This window comes from Phalangium opilio, unplaced genomic scaffold (genome assembly GCF_054372755.1).
Source record: "Phalangium opilio isolate 3A_F unplaced genomic scaffold, DU_Popi_V2 ptg000103l_1, whole genome shotgun sequence".
Classification (NCBI taxonomy): Eukaryota; Metazoa; Arthropoda; class Arachnida; order Opiliones; family Phalangiidae; genus Phalangium; species Phalangium opilio.
In genome coordinates this window covers 2598096-2611898 of record NW_028324205.1, presented here as the reverse complement: position 1 = coordinate 2611898, position 13803 = coordinate 2598096, and the positions used below count along the sequence as shown (strand labels likewise).

Genomic DNA, 13803 nt, shown 5'->3' with positions numbered 1-13803 from the left:
TGGTCAAAACATGTATCTACCAGGGCTCGAACCTGGGCCCTTCCGCGTGTAAAGCGGACTTGATAACCACAATTCCATAGATACGTGGTTAATTCGAGTTTTTGAAGAGAGCTAGCTTATTATTATGTCCCATCACGATGGTCAAAACATGTATCTACCAGGGCTCGAGATCGGACCTTCCGCGTGTTAGGCGGACGTGATAACCACTACACCATAGATACGTGATAATACAAAGTTTTGCAAGAGATCTAGATTATTATTATGTCCCATCACGATGGTCAAAATATGTATCTACTAGGGCTCGAACCTGGGACCTTACGCGTGTAAAGCGGACTTGATAACTACAATTCCATACATACGTGGTTATTTTGAGTTTTTGAAGAGAGCTAGCTTATTATTATGTCCCATCACGATGGTCAAAACATGCATCTACAGGGCTCGAACCTGGGACCTTCCGCGTGTTAGGCGGACGTGATAACCCCTACACCATAGATACGGGATAATACAAAGTTTTGCAAGAGATCTAGATTATTATTATGTCCCATCACGATGGTCAAAACATGTATCTACCAGGGCTCGAACCTGGGCCCTTCCGCGTGTAAAGCGGACTTGATAACCACAATTCCATAGATACGTGGTTATTTCGAGTTTTTGAAGAGAGCTAGCTTATTATTATGTCCCATCACGATGGTCAAAACATGTATCTACCAGGGCTCGAGATGGGACCTTCCGCGTGTTAGGCGGACGTGATAACCACTACACCATAGATACGTGATAATACAAAGTTTTGCAAGAGATCTAGATTATTATTATGTCCCATCACGATGGTCAAAATATGTATCTACTAGGGCTCGAACCCGGGACCTTACGCGTGTAAAGCGGACTTGATAACTACAATTCCATACATACGTGGTTATTTTGAGTTTTTGAAGAGAGCTAGCTTATTATTATGTCCCATCACGATGGTCAAAACATGCATCTACAGGGCTCGAACCTGGGACCTTCCGCGTGTTAGGCGGACGTGATAACCCCTACACCATAGATACGGGATAATACAAAGTTTTGCAAGAGATCTAGATTATTATTATGTCCCATCACGATGGTCAAAACATGTATCTACCAGGGCTCGAACCTGGGCCCTTCCGCGTGTAAAGCGGACTTGATAACCACAATTCCATAGATACGTGGTTATTTCGAGTTTTTGAAGAGAGCTAGCTTATTATTATGTCCCATCACGATGGTCAAAACATGTATCTACCAGGGCTCGAGATGGGACCTTCCGCGTGTTAGGCGGACGTGATAACCACTACACCATAGATACGTGATAATACAAAGTTTTGCAAGAGATCTAGATTATTATTATGTCCCATCACGATGGTCAAAATATGTATCTACTAGGGCTCGAACCCGGGACCTTACGCGTGTAAAGCGGACTTGATAACTACAATTCCATACATACGTGGTTATTTTGAGTTTTTGAAGAGAGCTAGCTTATTATTATGTCCCATCACGATGGTCAAAACATGCATCTACAGGGCTCGAACCTGGGACCTTCCGCGTGTTAGGCGGACGTGATAACCACTACACCATAGATACGTGATAATACAAAGTTTTGCAAGAGATCTATATTATTATTATGTCCCATCACGATGGTCAAAACATGTATCTACCAGGGCTCGAACCTGGAACCTTCCGCGTGTAAAGTGGACTTGATAACAACAATTCCATAGATACGTGGTCATTTTGAGTTTTTGAAGAGAGCTAGCTTATTATTATGTCCCATCACGATGGTCAAAACATGTTTCTTCCAGGGCTCGAACCTGGGACCTTCCGCGTGTTAGGCGGACGTGATAACCACTACACCATAGATACGTGATAATACGAAGTTTTGCAAGAGATCTAGCTTATTATTATGTCCCATCACGATGGTCAAAACATGTATCTACCAGGGCTCGAGATGGGACCTTCCGCGTGTTAGGCGGACGTGATAACCACTACACCATAGATACGTGATAATACAAAGTTTTGCAAGAGATCTATATTATTATTATGTCCCATCACGATGGTCAAAACATGTATCTACCAGGGCTCGAACCTGGAACCTTCCGCGTGTAAAGCGGACTTGATAACAACAATTCCATAGATACGTGGTCATTTTGAGTTTTTGAAGAGAGCTAGCTTATTATTATGTCCCATCACGATGGTCAAAACATGTTTCTACCAGGGCTCGAACCTGCGACCTTCCGCGTGTTAGGCGGACGTGATAACCACTACACCATAGATACGTGATAATACGAAGTTTTGCAAGAGATCTAGATTATTATTATGTCCCATCACGATGGTCAAAACATGTATCTACCAGGGCTCGAACCTGGGCCCTTCCGCGTGTAAAGCGGACTTGATAACCACAATTCCATAGATACGTGGTTATTTCGAGTTTTTGAAGAGAGCTAGCTTATTATTATGTCCCATCACGATGGTCAAAACATGTATCTACCAAGGCTCGAGATGGGACCTTCCGCGTGTTAGGCGGACGTGATAACCACTACACCATAGATACGTGATAATACAAAGTTTTGCAAGAGATCTATACTATTTTTATGTCCCATCACGATGGTCAAAACATGTATCTACCAGGGCTCGAACCTGGAACCTTCCGCGTGTAAAGCGGACTTGATAACAACAATTCCATAGATACGTGGTCATTTTGAGTTTTTGAAGAGAGCTAGCTTATTATTATGTCCCATCACGATGGTCAAAACATGTTTCTACCAGGGCTCGAACCTGGGACCTTCCGCGTGTTAGGCGGACGTGATAACCACTACACCATAGATACGTGATAATACAAAGTTTTGCAATAGATCTAGATTATTATTATGTCCCATCACGATGGTCAAAATATGTATCTACTAGGGCTCGAACCTGGGACCTTACGCGTGTAAAGCGGACTTGATAACTACAATTCCATACATACGTGGTTATTTTGAGTTTTTGAAGAGAGCTAGCTTATTATTATGTCCCATCACGATGGTCAAAACATGCATCTACAGGGCTCGAACCTGGGACCTTCCGCGTGTTAGGCGGACGTGATAACCACTACACCATAGATACGGGATAATACAAAGTTTTGCAAGAGATCTAGATTATTATTATGTCCCATCACGATGGTCAAAACATGTATCTACCAGGGCTCGAACCTGGGCCCTTCCGCGTGAAAAACGGACTTGATAACCACAATTCCATAGATACGTGGTTATTTCGAGTTTTTGAAGAGAGCTAGCTTATTATTATGTCCCATCACGATGGTCAAAACATGTATCTACCAGGGCTCGAGATGGGACCTTCCGCGTGTTAGGCGGACGTGATAACCACTACACCATAGATACGTGATAATACAAAGTTTTGCAAGAGATCTATATTATTATTATGTCCCATCACGATGGTCAAAACATGTATCTACCAGGGCTCGAACCTGGGACCTTCCGCGTGTTAGGCGGACGTGATAACCACTACACCATAGATACGTTATAATACAAAGTTTTGCAAGAGATCTAGATTATTATTATGTCCCATCACGATGGTCAAAACATGTATCTACAAGGGCTTGAACCTGGGACCTTCCGCGTGTTAGGCGGACGTGATAACCACTACACCATAGATGCGGGATAATACAAAGTTTTGCATGAGATCTAGATTATTATTATGTCCCATCACGATGGTCAAAACATGTTTCTACCAGGGCTCAAACCTGGGACCTTCCGCGTGTTAGGCGGACGTGATAACCACTACACCATAGATACGTTATAATACAAAGTTTTGCGAGAGATCTAGATTATTATTATGTCCCATCACGATGGTCAAAACATATATCTACCAGGGCTCGAACCTGGGCCCTTCCGCGTGTTAGGCGGACGTGATAACCACTACACCATAGATACGTGGTAATACGAAGTTTTGCAAGAGGTCTAGATTATTATTATGTCCCATCACGATGGTCAAAACATGTATCTACTAGGGCTCGAACCTGGGACCTTCCGCGTGTTAGGCGGACGTGATAACCACTACACCATAGATACGTGATAATACAAAGTTTTGCGAGAGATCTAGATTATTATTATGTCCCATCACGATGGTCAAAACATGTACCTACCAGGGCACGAACCTGGGACCTTCCGCGTGTTAGGCGGACGTGATAACCACTACACCATAGATACGTGATAATACGAAGTTTTGCAAGAGATCTAGATTATTATTATGTCCCATCACGATGGTCAAAACATGTATCTACATGGCTCGAACCTGGGCCCTTCCGCGTGTAAAGCGGACTTGATAACAACAATTCCATAGATACGTGGTTATTTCGAGTTTTTGAAGAGAGCTAGCTTATTATTATGTCCCATCACGATGGTCAAAACATGTATCTACCAGGGCTCGAGATGGGACCTTCCGCGTGTTAGGCGGACGTGATAACCACTACACCATAGATACGTGATAATACAAAGTTTTGCAAGAGATCTATATTATTATTATGTCCCATCACGATGGTCAAAACATGTATCTACCAGGGCTCGAACCTGGAACCTTCCGCGTGTAAAGCGGACTTGATAACAACAATTCCATAGATACGTGGTCATTTTGAGTTTTTGCAGAGAGCTAGCTTATTATTATGTCCCATCACGATGGTCAAAACATGTACCTACCAGGGCACGAACCTGGGACCTTCCGCGTGTTAGGCGGACGTGATAACCACTACACCATAGATACGTGATAATACGAAGTTTTGCAAGAGATCTAGATTATTATTATGTCCCATCACGATGGTCAAAACATGTATCTACATGGCTCGAACCTGGGCCCTTCCGCGTATAAAGCGGACTTGATAACAACAATTCCATAGATACGTGGTTATTTCGAGTTTTTGAAGAGAGCTAGCTTATTATTATGTCCCATCACGATGGTCAAAACATGTATCTACCAGGGCTCGAGATGGGACCTTCCGCGTGTTAGGCGGACGTGATAACCACTACACCATAGATACGTGATAATACAAAGTTTTGCAAGAGATCTATATTATTATTATGTCCCATCACGATGGTCAAAACATGTTTCTACCAGGGCTCGAACCTGGGACCTTCCGCGTGTTAGGCGGACGTGATAACCACTACACCATAGATACGTGATAATACAAAGTTTTGCAAGAGATCTAGATTATTATTATGTCCCATCACGATAGTCAAAATATGTATCTACTAGGGCTCGAACCTGGGACCTTACGCGTGTAAAGCGGACTTGATAACCACAATTCCATAGATATGTAGTTATTTCGAGTTTTTGAAGAGAGCTAGCTTATTATTATGTCCAATCACGATGGTCAAAACATGTATCTACCATGGCTCGAACCTGGCACCTTCCGCGTGTTAGGCGGACGTGATAACCACTACACCATAGATACGTGATAATACAAAGTTTTGCAAGAGATCTAGATTATTATTATGTCCCATCACGATGGTCAAAACTTGTATCTACCAGGGCTCGAACCTGGGACCTTCCGCGTGTTAGGCGGACGTGATAACCACTAGACCATAGATACGTGATAATAGGAAGTTTTTCAAGAGATCTAGATTATTATTATGTCCCATCACGATGGTCAAAACATGTATCTACATGGCTCGAACCTGGGCCCTTCCGCGTATAAAGCGGACTTGATAACAACAATTCCATAGATACGTGGTTATTTCGAGTTTTTGAAGAGAGCTAGCTTATTATTATGTCCCATCACGATGGTCAAAACATGTATCTACCAGGGCTCGAGATGGGACCTTCCGCGTGTTAGGCGGACGTGATAACCACTACACCATAGATACGTGATAATACAAAGTTTTGCAAGAGATCTATATTATTATTATGTCCCATCACGATGGTCAAAACATGTTTCTACCAGGGCTCGAACCTGGGACCTTCCGCGTGTTAGGCGGACGTGATAACCACTACACCATAGATACGTGATAATACAAAGTTTTGCAAGAGATCTAGATTATTATTATGTCCCATCACGATGGTCAAAATATGTATCTACTAGGGCTCGAACCTGGGACCTTACGCGTGTAAAGCGGACTTGATAACCACAATTCCATAGATATGTAGTTATTTCGAGTTTTTGAAGAGAGCTAGCTTATTATTATGTCCAATCACGATGGTCAAAACATGTATCTACCATGGCTCGAACCTGGCACCTTCCGCATGTTAGGCGGACGTGATAACCACTACACCATAGATACGTGATAATACAAAGTTTTGCAAGAGATCTAGATTATTATTATGTCCCATCACGATGGTCAAAACTTGTATCTACCAGGGCTCGAACCTGGGACCTTCCGCGTGTTAGGCGGACGTGATAACCACTAGACCATAGATACGTGATAATAGGAAGTATTTCAAGAGATCTAGATTATTATTATGTCCCATCACGATGGTCAAAACAATTATCTACCAGGGCTCGAACCTGTGACCTTCCGCGTGTTAGGCGGACGTTATAACCACTACACCATAGATACGTGATAATACAAAGTTTTGCAAGAGATCTAGATTATTATTATGTCGCATCACGATGGTTAAAACATGTATCTACCAGGGCTCGAACCTGGGACCTTCCGCGTGTTAGGCGGACGTTATATCCACTACACCATAGATACGTGATAATACAAAGTTTTGCAAGAGATCTATATTATTATTATGTCCCATCACGATGGTCAAAACATGTATCTACCAGGGCTCGAACCTGGGACCTTCCGCGTGTTAGGCGGACGTGATAACCACTACACCATAGATACGTTATAATACAAAGTTTTGCAAGAGATCTAGATTATTATTATGTCCCATCACGATGGTCAAAACATGTATCTACAAGGGCTTGAACCTGGGACCTTCCGCGTGTTAGGCGGACGTGATAACCACTACACCATAGATGCGGGATAATACAAAGTTTTGCAAGAGATCTAGATTATTATTATGTCCCATCACGATGGTCAAAACATGTTTCTACCAGGGCTCAAACCTGGGACCTTCCGCGTGTTAGGCGGACGTGATAACCACTACACCATAGATACGTTATAATACAAAGTTTTGCGAGAGATCTAGATTATTATTATGTCCCATCACGATGGTCAAAACATATATCTACCAGGGCTCGAACCTGGGCCCTTCCGCGTGTTAGGCGGACGTGATAACCACTACACCATAGATACGTGGTAATACTAAGTTTTGCAAGAGGTCTAGATTATTATTATGTCCCATCACGATGGTCAAAACATGTATCTACTAGGGCTCGAACCTGGGACCTTCCGCGTGTTAGGCGGACGTGATAACCACTACACCATAGATACGTGATAATACAAAGTTTTGCGAGAGATCTAGATTATTATTATGTCCCATCACGATGGTCAAAACATGTACCTACCAGGGCACGAACCTGGGACCTTCCGCGTGTTAGGCGGACGTGATAACCACTACACCATAGATACGTGATAATACGAAGTTTTGCAAGAGATCTAGATTATTATTATGTCCCATCACGATGGTCAAAACATGTATCTACATGGCTCGAACCTGGGCCCTTCCGCGTGTAAAGCGGACTTGATAACAACAATTCCATAGATACGTGGTTATTTCGAGTTTTTGAAGAGAGCTAGCTTATTATTATGTCCCATCACGATGGTCAAAACATGTATCTACCAGGGCTCGAGATGGGACCTTCCGCGTGTTAGGCGGACGTGATAACCACTACACCATAGATACGTGATAATACAAAGTTTTGCAAGAGATCTATATTATTATTATGTCCCATCACGATGGTCAAAACATGTATCTACCAGGGCTCGAACCTGGAACCTTCCGCGTGTAAAGCGGACTTGATAACAACAATTCCATAGATACGTGGTCATTTTGAGTTTTTGAAGAGAGCTAGCTTATTATTATGTCCCATCACGATGGTCAAAACATGTTTCTACCAGGGCTCGAACCTGGGACCTTCCGCGTGTTAGGCGGACGTGATAACCACTACACCATAGATACGTGATAATACAAAGTTTTGCAAGAGATCTAGATTATTATTATGTCCCATCACGATGGTCAAAATATGTATCTACTAGGGCTCGAACCTGGGACCTTACGCGTGTAAAGCGGACTTGATAACCACAATTCCATAGATATGTAGTTATTTCGAGTTTTTGAAGAGAGCTAGCTTATTATTATGTCCAATCACGATGGTCAAAACATGTATCTACCATGGCTCGAACCTGGCACCTTCCGCGTGTTAGGCGGACGTGATAACCACTACACCATAGATACGTGATAATACAAAGTTTTGCAAGAGATCTAGATTATTATTATGTCCCATCACGATGGTCAAAACAATTATCTACCAGGGCTCGAACCTGGGACCTTCCGCGTGTTAGGCGGACGTTATAACCACTACACCATAGATACGTGATAATACAAAGTTTTGCAAGAGATCTAGATTATTATTATGTCGCATCACGATGGTTAAAACATGTATCTACTAGGGCTCGAACCTGGGACTTTCCGCGTGTTAGGCGGACCTGATAACCACTACGCCATAGATACATGATAATGCAAAGTTTTGCAAGAGATCTAGATTATTATTATGTCCCATCACGATGGTCAAAACATCTATCTTCTAGGGCTCGAACCTGGGACCTTCCGCGTGTAAAATGGACTTGATAAACACAATTCCATAGATACGTGGTTATTTTGAGTTTTTGAAGAGAGCTAGCTTATTATTATATCCCATCACGATGGTCTAAACATGTATCTTCCAGGGCTCGAACCTGGGACCTTCCGCGTGTTAGGCGGACGTGATAACCACTACACCATAGATACGTTATAATACAAAGTTTTGCAAGAGATCTAGATTATTATTATGTCCCATCACGATGGTCAAAACATGTATCTACCAGGGCTCGAACCTGGGACCTTCCGCGTGTTAGGCGGACGTGATAACCACTACACCATAGATACGTTATAATACAAAGTTTTGCAAGAGATCTAGATTATTATTATGTCCCATCACGATGGTCAAAATATGTATCTACAAGGGCTCGAACCTGGGACCTTCCGCGTGTTAGGCGGACGTAATAACCACTACACCATAGATACGTGATAATACAAAGTTTTGCAAGAGATCTAGATTATTATTATGTCGCATCACGATGGTTAAAACATGTATCTACTAGGGCTCGAACCTGGGACCTTCCGCGTGTTAGGCGGACCTGATAACCACTACGCCATAGATACATGATAATGCAAAGTTTTGCAAGAGATCTAGATTATTATTATGTCCCATCACGATGGTCAAAACATCTATCTTCTAGGGCTCGAACCTGGGACCTTCCGCGTGTAAAATGGACTTGATAAACACAATTCCATAGATACGTGGTTATTTTGAGTTTTTGAAGAGAGCTAGCTTATTATTATATCCCATCACGATGGTCTAAACATGTATCTACCAGGGCTCGAACCTGGCACCTTCCGCGTGTTAGGCGGACGTGATAACCACTACACCATAGATGCAGTATAATACGAAGTTTTGCAAGAGATCTAGATAATTATTATGTCCCATCACGATGGTCAAAACATGTATCTACCACGGCTCGAACCTGGAACCTTCCGCGTGTTAGGCGGACGTGATAACCACTACACCATAGATACGTGATAATACAAAGTTTTGCAAGAGATCTAGATTATTATTATGTCGCATCACGATGGTTAAAACATGTATCTACTAGGGCTCGAACCTGGGACCTTCCGCGTGTTAGGCGGACCTGATAACCACTACGCCATAGATACATGATAATGCAAAGTTTTGCAAGAGATCTAGATTATTATTATGTCCCATCACGATGGTCAAAACATATATCTACCAGGGCTCGAACCTGGGACCTTCCGCGTGTAAAGCGGACTTAAAAGCCACAATTCCATAGATACGTGGTTATTTTGAGTTTTTGAAGAGAGCTAGCTTATTATTATGTCCAATTACGATGGTCAAAACATGTATCTTCCAGGGCTCGAACCTGGGACCTTCCGCGTGTAAAGCGGACTTGATAACCACTACACCATAGATACGTTATAATACAAAGTTTTGCAAGAGACCTAGATTGTTATTATGTCCCATCACGATGGTCAAAATATGTATCTACAAGGGCTCGAACCTGGGACCATCCGCGTGTTAGGCGGACGTAATAACCACTACACCATAGATACGGGATAAAACAAAGTTTTGCAAGAGATCTAGATTATTATTATGTCCCATCACGATGGTCAAAACATGTATCTACCAGGGCTCGAACCTGGGACCTTCCGCGTGTAAAGCGGACTTGATAACCACAATTCCATAGATATGTAGTTATTTCGAGTTTTTGAAGAGAGCTAGCTTATTATTATGTCCCATCACGATGGTCTAAACATGTACCTTCCACGGCTCGAACCTGGGACCTTCCGCGTGTTAGGCGAACGTGATAACCACTACACCATAGATACGTGATAATACAAAGTTTTGCAAGAGATCTAGATTATTATTATGTCCCATCACGATGGTCAAAACATGTATCTACCAGGGCTCGAACCTGGGACCTTCCGCGTGTTAGGCGGACGTGATAACCACTACACCATAGATACGTTATAATACAAAGTTTTGCAAGAGATCTAGATTATTATTATGTCCAATTACGATGGTCAAAACATGTATCTACCAGGGTTCAAACCTGGGACCTTCCGCGTGTAAAGCGGACTTGATAAACACAATTCCATATATACGTGGTTATTTTGAATTTTTGAAGAGAGCTAGCTTATTATTATGTCCCATCACGATGGTCTAAACATGTACCTTCCACGGCTCGAACCTGGGACCTTCCGCGTGTTAGGCGAACGTGATAACCACTACACCATAGATACGTGATAAAACAAAGTTTTGCAAGAGATCTAGATTATTATTATGTCCCATCACGATGGTCAAAACATGTATCTACCAGGGCTCGAACCTGGGACCTTCCGCGTGTTAGGCGGACGTGATAACCACTACACCATAGATACGTTATAATACAAAGTTTTGCAAGAGATCTAGATTATTATTATGTCCCATCACGATGGTCAAAATATGTATCTACAAGGGCCCGACCCTGGGACCTTCCGCGTGTTAGGCGGACGTAATAACCACTACACCATAGATACGGGATAATACAAAGTTTTGCAAGAGATCTAGATTATTATTATGTCCAATCACGATGGTCAAAACATGTATCTACCATGGCTCGAACCTGGCACCTTCCGCGTGTTAGGTGGACGTGATAACCACTACACCATAGATGCAGTATAATACGAAGTTTTGCAAGAGATCTAGATAATTATTATGTCCCATCACGATGGTCAAAACATATATCTACCAGGGCTCGAACCTGGGACCTTCCGCGTGTAAAGCGGACTTAAAAGCCACAATTCCATAGATACGTGGTTATTTTGAGTTTTTGAATAGAGCTAGCTTATTATTATGTCCAATTACGATGGTCAAAACATGTATCTACCAGGGCTCGAACCTGGGACCTTCCGCGTGTAAAGCGGACTTGATAAACACAATTCCATATATACGTGGTTATTTTGAATTTTTGAAGAGAGGTAGCTTATTATTATGTCCCATCACGATGGTCTAAACATGTACCTTCCACGGCTCGAACCTGGGACCTTCCGCGTGTTAGGCGGACGTGATAACCACTACACCAAAGATACGTTATAATACAAAGTTTTGAAAGAGATCTAGATTATTATTATGTCCCATCACGATGGTCAAAATATGTATCTACAAGGGCTCGAACCTGGGACCTTCCGCGTGTTAGGCGGACCTGATAACCACTACACCATAGATACATGATAATACAAAGTTTTGCAAGAGATCTAGATTATTATTATGTCCCATCACGATGGTTAAAACATGTATCTACTAGGGCTCGAACCTGGGACCTTCCGCGTGTTAGGCGGACCTGATAACCACTACGCCATAGATACATGATAATGCAAAGTTTTGCAAGAGATCTAGATTATTATTATGTCCCATCACGATGGTCAAAACATATATCTACCAGGGCTCGAACCTGGGACCTTCCGCGTGTAAAGCGGACTTAAAAGCCACAATTCCATAGATACGTGGTTATTTTGAGTTTTTGAAGAGAGCTAGCTTATTATTATGTCCAATTACGATGGTCAAAACATGTATCTTCCAGGGCTCGAACCTGGGACCTTCCGCGTGTAAAGCGGACTTGATAACCACTACACCATAGATACGTTATAATACAAAGTTTTGCAAGAGATCTAGATTATTATTATGTCCCATCACGATGGTCAAAACATGTATCTACCAGGGCTCGAACCTGGGACCTTCCGCGTGTAAAGCGGACTTGATAACCACAATTCCATAGATATGTAGTTATTTCGAGTTTTTGAAGAGAGCTAGCTTATTATTATGTCCCATCACGATGGTCTAAACATGTACCTTCCACGGCTCGAACCTGGGACCTTCCGCGTGTTAGGCGAACGTGATAACCACTACACCATAGATACGTGATAATACAAAGTTTTGCAAGAGATCTAGATTATTATTATGTCCCATCACGATGGTCAAAACATGTATCTACCAGGGCTCGAACCTGGGACCTTCCGCGTGTTAGGCGGACGTGATAACCACTACACCATAGATACGTTATAATACAAAGTTTTGCAAGAGATCTAGATTATTATTATGTCCAATTACGATGGTCAAAACATGTATCTACCAGGGTTCAAACCTGGGACCTTCCGCGTGTAAAGCGGACTTGATAAACACAATTCCATATATACGTGGTTATTTTGAATTTTTGAAGAGAGCTAGCTTATTATTATGTCCCATCACGATGGTCTAAACATGTACCTTCCACGGCTCGAACCTGGGACCTTCCGCGTGTTAGGCGAACGTGATAACCACTACACCATAGATACGTGATAAAACAAAGTTTTGCAAGAGATCTAGATTATTATTATGTCCCATCACGATGGTCAAAACATGTATCTACCAGGGCTCGAACCTGGGACCTTCCGCGTGTTAGGCGGACGTGATAACCACTACACCATAGATACGTTATAATACAAAGTTTTGCAAGAGATCTAGATTATTATTATGTCCCATCACGATGGTCAAAATATGTATCTACAAGGGCCCGAACCTGGGACCTTCCGCGTGTTAGGCGGACGTAATAACCACTACACCATAGATACGGGATAATACAAAGTTTTGCAAGAGATCTAGATTATTATTATGTCCAATCACGATGGTCAAAACATGTATCTACCATGGCTCGAACCTGGCACCTTCCGCGTGTTAGGTGGACGTGATAACCACTACACCATAGATGCAGTATAATACGAAGTTTTGCAAGAGATCTAGATAATTATTATGTCCCATCACGATGGTCAAAACATATATCTACCAGGGCTCGAACCTGGGACCTTCCGCGTGTAAAGCGGACTTAAAAGCCACAATTCCATAGATACGTGGTTATTTTGAGTTTTTGAATAGAGCTAGCTTATTATTATGTCCAATTACGATGGTCAAAACATGTATCTACCAGGGCTCGAACCTGGGACCTTCCGCGTGTAAAGCGGACTTGATAAACACAATTCCATATATACGTGGTTATTTTGAATTTTTGAAGAGAGGTAGCTTATTATTATGTCCCATCACGATGGTCTAAACATGTACCTTCC

The 13803-nt window shown here is 42.4% G+C and overlaps 20 non-coding genes across 20 annotated transcripts; all 20 read right to left on the bottom strand.

Moving 5' to 3' along the window:
• Positions 1-2763: 2763 nt before the first annotated feature.
• TRNAV-AAC (transfer RNA valine (anticodon AAC)) lies at positions 2764-2836 on the bottom strand. The gene has a single exon. It is a non-coding gene; the product is annotated as a tRNA-Val (tRNA).
• Positions 2837-3451: 615 nt separating this feature from the next.
• Positions 3452-3524, bottom strand: TRNAV-AAC (transfer RNA valine (anticodon AAC)). Its single transcript has one exon. It is a non-coding gene; the product is annotated as a tRNA-Val (tRNA).
• Positions 3525-3865: 341 nt separating this feature from the next.
• TRNAV-AAC (transfer RNA valine (anticodon AAC)) lies at positions 3866-3938 on the bottom strand. The gene has a single exon. It is a non-coding gene; the product is annotated as a tRNA-Val (tRNA).
• Positions 3939-4003: 65 nt separating this feature from the next.
• Positions 4004-4076, bottom strand: TRNAV-AAC (transfer RNA valine (anticodon AAC)). The gene has a single exon. It is a non-coding gene; the product is annotated as a tRNA-Val (tRNA).
• Positions 4077-4141: 65 nt separating this feature from the next.
• TRNAV-AAC (transfer RNA valine (anticodon AAC)) lies at positions 4142-4214 on the bottom strand. The gene has a single exon. It is a non-coding gene; the product is annotated as a tRNA-Val (tRNA).
• A 477-nt stretch (positions 4215-4691) lies between these two features.
• Positions 4692-4764, bottom strand: TRNAV-AAC (transfer RNA valine (anticodon AAC)). Its single transcript has one exon. It is a non-coding gene; the product is annotated as a tRNA-Val (tRNA).
• A 339-nt stretch (positions 4765-5103) lies between these two features.
• Positions 5104-5176, bottom strand: TRNAV-AAC (transfer RNA valine (anticodon AAC)). The gene has a single exon. It is a non-coding gene; the product is annotated as a tRNA-Val (tRNA).
• A 753-nt stretch (positions 5177-5929) lies between these two features.
• On the bottom strand, positions 5930-6002 carry TRNAV-AAC (transfer RNA valine (anticodon AAC)). The gene has a single exon. It is a non-coding gene; the product is annotated as a tRNA-Val (tRNA).
• A 755-nt stretch (positions 6003-6757) lies between these two features.
• TRNAV-AAC (transfer RNA valine (anticodon AAC)) lies at positions 6758-6830 on the bottom strand. Its single transcript has one exon. It is a non-coding gene; the product is annotated as a tRNA-Val (tRNA).
• Positions 6831-7171: 341 nt separating this feature from the next.
• Positions 7172-7244, bottom strand: TRNAV-AAC (transfer RNA valine (anticodon AAC)). The gene has a single exon. It is a non-coding gene; the product is annotated as a tRNA-Val (tRNA).
• A 65-nt stretch (positions 7245-7309) lies between these two features.
• TRNAV-AAC (transfer RNA valine (anticodon AAC)) lies at positions 7310-7382 on the bottom strand. The gene has a single exon. It is a non-coding gene; the product is annotated as a tRNA-Val (tRNA).
• A 65-nt stretch (positions 7383-7447) lies between these two features.
• Positions 7448-7520, bottom strand: TRNAV-AAC (transfer RNA valine (anticodon AAC)). Its single transcript has one exon. It is a non-coding gene; the product is annotated as a tRNA-Val (tRNA).
• A 477-nt stretch (positions 7521-7997) lies between these two features.
• Positions 7998-8070, bottom strand: TRNAV-AAC (transfer RNA valine (anticodon AAC)). Its single transcript has one exon. It is a non-coding gene; the product is annotated as a tRNA-Val (tRNA).
• Positions 8071-8825: 755 nt separating this feature from the next.
• Positions 8826-8898, bottom strand: TRNAV-AAC (transfer RNA valine (anticodon AAC)). The gene has a single exon. It is a non-coding gene; the product is annotated as a tRNA-Val (tRNA).
• Positions 8899-8963: 65 nt separating this feature from the next.
• TRNAV-AAC (transfer RNA valine (anticodon AAC)) lies at positions 8964-9036 on the bottom strand. The gene has a single exon. It is a non-coding gene; the product is annotated as a tRNA-Val (tRNA).
• Positions 9037-9515: 479 nt separating this feature from the next.
• TRNAV-AAC (transfer RNA valine (anticodon AAC)) lies at positions 9516-9588 on the bottom strand. Its single transcript has one exon. It is a non-coding gene; the product is annotated as a tRNA-Val (tRNA).
• A 1031-nt stretch (positions 9589-10619) lies between these two features.
• Positions 10620-10692, bottom strand: TRNAV-AAC (transfer RNA valine (anticodon AAC)). The gene has a single exon. It is a non-coding gene; the product is annotated as a tRNA-Val (tRNA).
• A 341-nt stretch (positions 10693-11033) lies between these two features.
• TRNAV-AAC (transfer RNA valine (anticodon AAC)) lies at positions 11034-11106 on the bottom strand. Its single transcript has one exon. It is a non-coding gene; the product is annotated as a tRNA-Val (tRNA).
• A 1583-nt stretch (positions 11107-12689) lies between these two features.
• On the bottom strand, positions 12690-12762 carry TRNAV-AAC (transfer RNA valine (anticodon AAC)). The gene has a single exon. It is a non-coding gene; the product is annotated as a tRNA-Val (tRNA).
• Positions 12763-13103: 341 nt separating this feature from the next.
• Positions 13104-13176, bottom strand: TRNAV-AAC (transfer RNA valine (anticodon AAC)). The gene has a single exon. It is a non-coding gene; the product is annotated as a tRNA-Val (tRNA).
• Positions 13177-13803: the final 627 nt, after the last annotated feature.